At 42.7% G+C, this 7052-nt stretch overlaps 2 protein-coding genes and 1 long non-coding RNA gene across 3 annotated transcripts in view; 1 reads left to right on the top strand and 2 right to left on the bottom strand.

Annotated features, from left to right (window-relative positions):
- The window catches only part of LOC117962156, a 9940-nt gene extending 4072 nt beyond the window's left edge, over positions 1–5868 (bottom strand). The window contains exons 1-2 of the long non-coding RNA XR_004660583.1: positions 5858–5868; positions 3187–3197 (exon numbers count right to left, since the gene is read on the bottom strand). This is a non-coding gene — a long non-coding RNA (uncharacterized LOC117962156). The remainder of the gene's footprint in view (positions 1–3186; positions 3198–5857) is intronic.
- The window catches only part of LOC117962117 (sialoadhesin-like), a 194299-nt gene that overhangs the window by 27949 nt on the left and 159298 nt on the right, over positions 1–7052 (bottom strand). The gene's annotated exons all lie outside the window — the stretch shown is intronic.
- LOC117962120 (Fc receptor-like protein 5) overlaps positions 1–7052 on the top strand; it is a 74273-nt gene that overhangs the window by 47140 nt on the left and 20081 nt on the right. The gene's annotated exons all lie outside the window — the stretch shown is intronic.

Below are 7052 nucleotides of genomic sequence, written 5' to 3'. Positions count from 1 at the left end.
ATGGAAAACCAAAAAAAGCGAGTAGACCCGAGGCGAGTCGAGTAGATACCACGCAGTGGAAAACCGCCATAAGTGACTAAGTTCAGAACCCAGCCCTCCGTCTTGCTGTGCCATCAATCAGTAACCTTATTACCTTGGGGTAAAAACTATCCCTATAACGTGATGTGCACGTCGGGATGCTCTGTAAGCGTCTCCCTGATGAAGGGGGGAGGAGAGGTTGTGTGCAGGATGACTAGAATCCTGCAGAATACCTCGTGCCTTCTTAGTACCGCGTTTCCAGTAGATATGTTGCAGCGGTTCAAGTGGAACGCCGATGACTTTAGATGCAGTTTTGACCTTTGTCAGAAGATTACGATCATGTGAAGTAGCCCCACCAAACCGCACTACAATGTCACCCGTCAGTATACTCTTAATTGTACAACGCTAGAAGTCCTGTAGAATATTAAAGGCCATACCATATTTCTTAAGACACCTCAGAAAATAAAGCCTCTGATGTGCCTTCTTAACGACACATCTGACATGACACGACCATGTGAGGGAGTCTGAAATATGGATGCCTAAGAATTTAAACGTGTTGACAATTTCAAAAGGAGAGTTGTTAATATAGACAGGTGTATGTGTGAGTTTGTTCTTCCTGAAATCTATGATGACCTCCTTAGTTTTCTCCACATTAAGGGAAAGATTATTTCCGCGGCACCACATGATCAAGTTCCTCCCCTCCTCCCTGTCGGCAGTGTCTTTATTGCTGTCAATGAGTCCACAGCAGTGTCGTCTGCAAATTTCACAATACTGTTAGTGGGATGTTTTGCCATACAGTCATATGTGTACAGACTATATAATAAAGCAGTGATTCCCAAAGTGGGGGTCGGGACCCACAAGGGGGTCGCGAGCCAGAGAGGGGGGGGGTCGCAAGTTGATTTCCAGAAATAAAATAAAAATTTAAAAACGATTAGAAATAGCATATGTTAGCCATGATTTTAACACAAGATAAAACTAGTGGCTACATTTAAAATAAAACCAAGCAAATAAATAAAAAGGGAACGGCTCTTTTGATGTGAAACAAGGACAAATCTTCTGGCTGCTGAGCTGGAGGACGCATCGGTTGGACTGTCCAGCGACCACACCTTGAAGACAGCGTTTAATTCTAAGATCTGGCTGAGTTTGGGGTTTTAGCTGAGAGGGAACACCCCCAGCTATCCAGGGCGGCTTTGGATGTGCTGATGCCGTTTGGCACTACCTACTTGTGAGAAAAGACTTTCTCGGCACTGATGAACCTTAAAAATAAATCCAGATGGAGATTGAATGTGGAGGAGGATCTCCGAGTAGCGGTCTCCAACATTAGACCAGGACTGGACTCTGTGCTCTAAACACACTGCACTTCCATCTCATTAGGTTAAGTTCAAATTAAAGTAAAGAATAAATTACTGTAGAATAATGTCATGGCTGTTGTGTTATTTTGTGTTGTCAATATGCTCGTGTTGGGACACTCCTATAATGCGTGCGTGGTTGCGCACAATGTTTATATACGTTTAGAGTGGGGGGGTCGCAAGTCACTTGCACCGTTACTTTGGGGGTCGTGGGCTGCAAGTTTTGGGAACAGAGGAATAGAGGGTCTGATGGTGTTAAAGGCACTATAATCAACGAAAAGCATCCTGACATACTTATCCCTCTAGGTCTTGACAAACAGTGGGTAAAGCCAACAATCCAGCATCATCCACAGCTCTATTTGATCCATATGCAAATTGTAATGTATCAATAGAGACAGGTATGCTGTTGTTGACATGTTTTCACAAGTTGTTAAAAACACTTCACAATCACAGGAGTCAATGCTACAGGTCTAAAGTCACTCATACAAGTGGCGGTCGTTTTCTTAGGAACAGGAACTATACTTTATTTTTTTTAAACAATTCGGAACCACACAAAGAGAAAGTGACCAGTTAAACATGCCAGTAAAAACAGAGGCAAGTTGGCAATAACATGTCTTTAAGACTCGTGGAGTAATGCCAACCGGCCCAGCAGCCTTCCCTATTTTCACAGATTTAAAAACTTTACGTGTGTCAATGACTTAGACCTGGTATGCTGGCCTGATGAGTCCCAAATGGAGATGATGTGTCTGAGTTTGTGTTTCCAATCAAAGGTACTTTAGCATAGACATCCCCAGTTGTAGATAATCCGCGCACCAGTGACTCATCAGCGCCTTCAAAACGAGCATAGAAATTGTTCAAATCATCTGGGAAGGAAGCAGAGGTTGTTGTGACGCCAGTAGGTTTGGCCTTGTAGCCGGTAACCGCTGTGTGTGTGTACACAAAATAACCTAATACAAATGACTAATATACTGGTATATTATCTGTGCTTTGATGCTCTTTAGTTATGTTGTTGCATTGTAAAAGTTTTCGGTGCAAAGGACGGACCGATCGCTGTCCTTGGTTCTTGGCTCAGGCTGAGAGATACCGCAGAACTTTCCTTCCAGCGGCCGTCAGACTCTCCAACGAACACTGCTGACTCTGTGCAATATAACCCATGTGCCATTATTACATCTGTGCATAATTTTTATAAGTGCAATTAACTAATTCATGTGTAATTACTATAGAATACAGTTTGCTGTCTCTGTACACTTATCTATCTCTGCTGTTGCAAACCGCAGTTTCCCCACTGTGGTACAAATAAAGGTTTTCTTATCTTATCCTAGCACTGCGTCCTGGGGGGGCAGAGACTAAGGTGTGCTAGGTGTTGTGGATCTCAGCTCTCCTTCCTCCTTGTTGTATCTATGACTCTGAGACCACTTGAGCACGTTTAAGCTACCTGGCTAAACAGTGACTGTTACAACACTGTTAGGGTTGCCACCTGTCCACTCTCGCTAGTGAGTATGTATGTTCAATTTACTATTTCCTCTCCACTTGAAACACGTGTTGTGCACAGAGCGGTCAGTGTCTCCTGTGTGTAGACGGTGCTCTCATTGGCTCGTAGGGGACGGGACGTAGCAAGCACAAGCACCGGTATCTAAGCAATCAGGTAAGATAAGATAAATAAGTAAAATATTTTAAACTAAGTTTAAAATATTCAGCACTATGCATAATCCTACTGCACAAAGGCCGGGTTCTGTCTTGTGGGTCTAACGTCTAATGGACATTGGTGTTTGGGGTCAACGTGTCCAGGTTTTAGCAGACATAGGTGACAACCCTAAACATGGTCCTTTACTGGAAATGACTGTCAGACGTTCAGAAGACGTGGAGCTAGCCTAGCATACTGACAAGCTGCATATCATCTCCAACCTCAGCGTTGCAGAAACAACAAAATAGACATGACCAGCTTTTTAAAATCGTTTTTGAAAACCAAACATTTAGACCATTTTAGCGCAAATTATCAGATTGTTTGCTTATTTTGAATCAGTGAATTGTAAGACTGGTTTGCCTACCCTGTTCTAAGCTTCAAATGCCGTTGGTCCACTATCAACTGTACGGTAAAAAAAAGTAGTGTGAAGAAAACTCCCAGTCCAACGTACAGGCCTACAGGGGGCGGGGTTCCATCCTTGTCGCGTCCACTGTTTGAAGCTGGAGATGAAAAAACACAAGAAATGAGTGGATGGTGGAGCAGGCTTCACCTTAGCTACACAGAGACAGACCCACTCACCTGTAACCTGCAGGCGGATGATTCTGATTGGCTCAGAGTCGATGACGGCTCTGGTTACACGTCTGAAAACACCTGATGCAACTCGACACTCGTATGTTCCAGCGTCGTGTCTGTTCACATACTTTATAAGTAAAGACACGTTTCCGTCCTTTAGATCTCTGTCCACCAGGTCCACCCTGTCCTTAAAGGACGGATGCTGGTGGGTTGCGTCCAGGCGTACATCTCTGTAGAAGAGGACGTAGTCTGGCACCAGTTCAGTTCTGCTCCAGTCTCTGATGGGGACGGCAGCGGCATTGCAGGGCAGAATGGCATCCTGTCCCGGGGACACTGATACCACAACCAGGTCTGAAAAACAATAACACTGGAACTAGTTTACAGCATTCTACTATAAAATCATACAGTAGTGTTACTGTGAGATCTAAAGGAAATAAATGGAGATTTCATATTATTTACAGTTGATATTTACCAGAAGCTGCTTCAGACAGAAGAAACAACAGGAACAGAAAGGCAGCCATGAGAGCGATGCGGCTGTCAAAACACAATGAATCAGCAGGTTACTTCGTACGCAGTAGTTAATGTACAGTGTAGGTTTCAGTTTTTCTCCGAATACATGACGCAGCTCCTCAAACCCCAAGTAAAGTTCCTTTGGTTTGCTTCTCAACAACGCAACAAAAAGATCAACATAGCACAGGGAGAGAATCTGCAGGAAACTATAATAATAGGAAATGGTAAAGGTTCCTGTCTACAACAGTATTGCGAGATAACGTGATGGCTTGATTACGTGATGACGTCAGGATGTTAAACCCAAACTAACCCGATCAAAGAGAATAAAAAGTGCCTTTTTCTGTGACGCGACTGTCCTGTCCGACGGGTGTCAGAAGTGGTCACTATGGGACTAATAAGTGTGTGTGGTCCCTCTCGGTCCACACTGGGATCCTGGACTCTGTCTTTAATGCGGTAGTCTGCATGCATTAGCTCACACGGCTAACTTCACTTTCCATTCCTTCCCTTCGACTGTGCCCCAGCCACCGCCCCTGAGTCCTGCTGTCCTAATTACGATCTAGTTTTTAGACAATTTAAAAGACAGAAACAGAAAAACTTTCTATAATATCAAAACATAGCCTATATCCAAAAATACACCAAAAAAGGATCCCTAACCCTAACCCATTATCAAAAAGACTAAAATGAACTGTACATGAATTTTCTTTTTTTCTTGACAAGATTACATCATTCTATGAGAAAGGTCAGGAATAAAGTCTTCATGCATCTTTTCACAATAAAAGCAGATATTTACCAGATGCCGCCATGAGAGCTGATGGAGTCATACATCTCTCCTTCCCTGTTGTTGCCCTCTCTTGATCTGGTTCTACTCTGTGCTGCAGTCTACTGTACAGTGTACAGATGAGTGTCTGAGGGGGTGGGACTACTGGGCAGTAGGGTTTGGTACAGGAATCATCCACCCACAGGCATGGCACCCTTTCAGAACTGCACTCTACTGATTAAGTGAAGCTGGAGCATCTCTCTAATATGTAAAAGGCTCAAATCAATATGGCCCATTATACTTCCACGTTCACGTCTCAATGCCCATTTAAAAAATCTTAAATAATATATAAAAAGTGAATGGATTAAAAATGCCAAATAGAGCAGCTAAACTATACAGCTATCGACTGAAACCACCTGTTGCAACTCGACACTCGTATGTTCCAGCGTCGTGTACGCTCACATTCTTTAGACACGTCTCCACGCTTCAGATCTCAGTCCACCAGGTCTACCCTGTCCCTAAAGGACGGATGCGGGTGGGTTGCGTCCAGACGTCCATCTCTGTAGAAGAGGACGCAGTCTGGCTCCAGGTCAGGTCTGCTCCAGTCTACAGCTCTGATGGGGAGGTCAGCGGCCTTACAGGGCAGACAGGCATCCTGTCCCGGGGACACTGATACCACAACCAGGTCTGAAAAACAATAACACTGGAACTAGTTTAACATTAAATTTACAGTAACTTACTGTAACAATTGTCCAGCAAGTTGCTGTGATTTCTTTTCACAGTAAAGGTACTGTACTTCAATTACAGAAAACAACAAAACAATTAAACACAACATGAGATAAATACTTTTTATTGTACTATTTACAGTACTTTAGTGGATATATTCTGATTTTCCTTTTTACAGTAATAGACTACTGTGATGTTGTCATGTTGACAAGGTTGTAATGTACCTTTACAGCATTCTACTGTAAAATCATACAGTAGTGTTACTGTGAAATCTAAAGGAAATAACTGGAGATTTTAGACATTATTTAGTTGATTTTTACCAGAAGATGCTTCGGACAGAAGAAACAGGAACGTAAAGGCAGCTATGAGAGCTGAGTGTTGATCTGCTCTCATCTTTCACTCTGCTCTGAATGCTTGTTCCAACACTGGAAAGCAAACAGCTGGCGGCTGTCGAAACGGAGAATCAATCAGCAGGTTACTTACATTGATAAATGTACAGTGTATGTTTCAGTTTGTCTCTTTTACTGGACTGTTGGTCAGACAAGGTAAAACACTACGACCCCTCCCTTTAAAACAGCACTCATCAACCACAGACACAACTGTTTTCAAGAAAATACATATACAACCCTAGAAGATACAACCCTACAAAGACAAAAGCCTATCTTTGAATTTTATTCCATGTAAAACTTGTTATTATTCACACTTTCATAAATCCAGTCTTGTTATCAAAAAGACTAAAATGAACTGTACATGATTTTTAATTTTTCTTAACAAGATGACATCATTCTATAAGAAAGGTCAGGAATAAAGTCTACATGCATCTTTTCACAGTAAAAGCTGATATTTACCAGATGCAGCCATGAGAGCTGATGGAGTCATACTTCCCTCCTTCCCTGTTGTCTTCCTCTCTTGATCTGGTTCTACTCTGTGCTGCAGTGTACCGTCCAGTGTAAAGATGAATGTCTGAGTAAGGGAGTGGGACTACTGGGCTGTAGGGTTTGGTACAGGACGTCATGCATTTCAGGGCTTGGCACTCTAGAACTGCACTCTACTGATTAAGTTGGTTGCAGCTGAGGTTGGTCCGAGCACATCTAACCTCCATTTCCTCTGCGTAGGGTGGTGCAACAGCTGCGGTTTTTCTTCTCCTGCAGTTAGATCAACGTTGTTGACAGAATATTATCATGGAGAGAGAGAGAGAGATATACAGTGAGGTTCGAAAGTTTGGGCCCCCCAGGTAAAAATGTTTATTAATGTGCATAAAGAAGCCAAGAAAAGATGGAAAAATCTCCAAAAGGCATCAAATGACAGATTAGACATTCTTATAATATGTCACAAAAAGTTAGATTTTATTTCATCATTTACACTTTCAAAATAACAGAAAACAAAAAAATGGCGTCTTCAAATGTTTGGGCCCCCTGCAGAGTTTCTAGCACCC

Source organism: Etheostoma cragini, chromosome 19 (genome assembly GCF_013103735.1).
Source record: "Etheostoma cragini isolate CJK2018 chromosome 19, CSU_Ecrag_1.0, whole genome shotgun sequence".
In the NCBI taxonomy this organism is placed as follows: Eukaryota; Metazoa; Chordata; class Actinopteri; order Perciformes; family Percidae; genus Etheostoma; species Etheostoma cragini.
The sequence above is the reverse complement of the archived record's forward strand: the minus strand, read 5'-3'. Positions and strand labels throughout refer to the sequence as shown.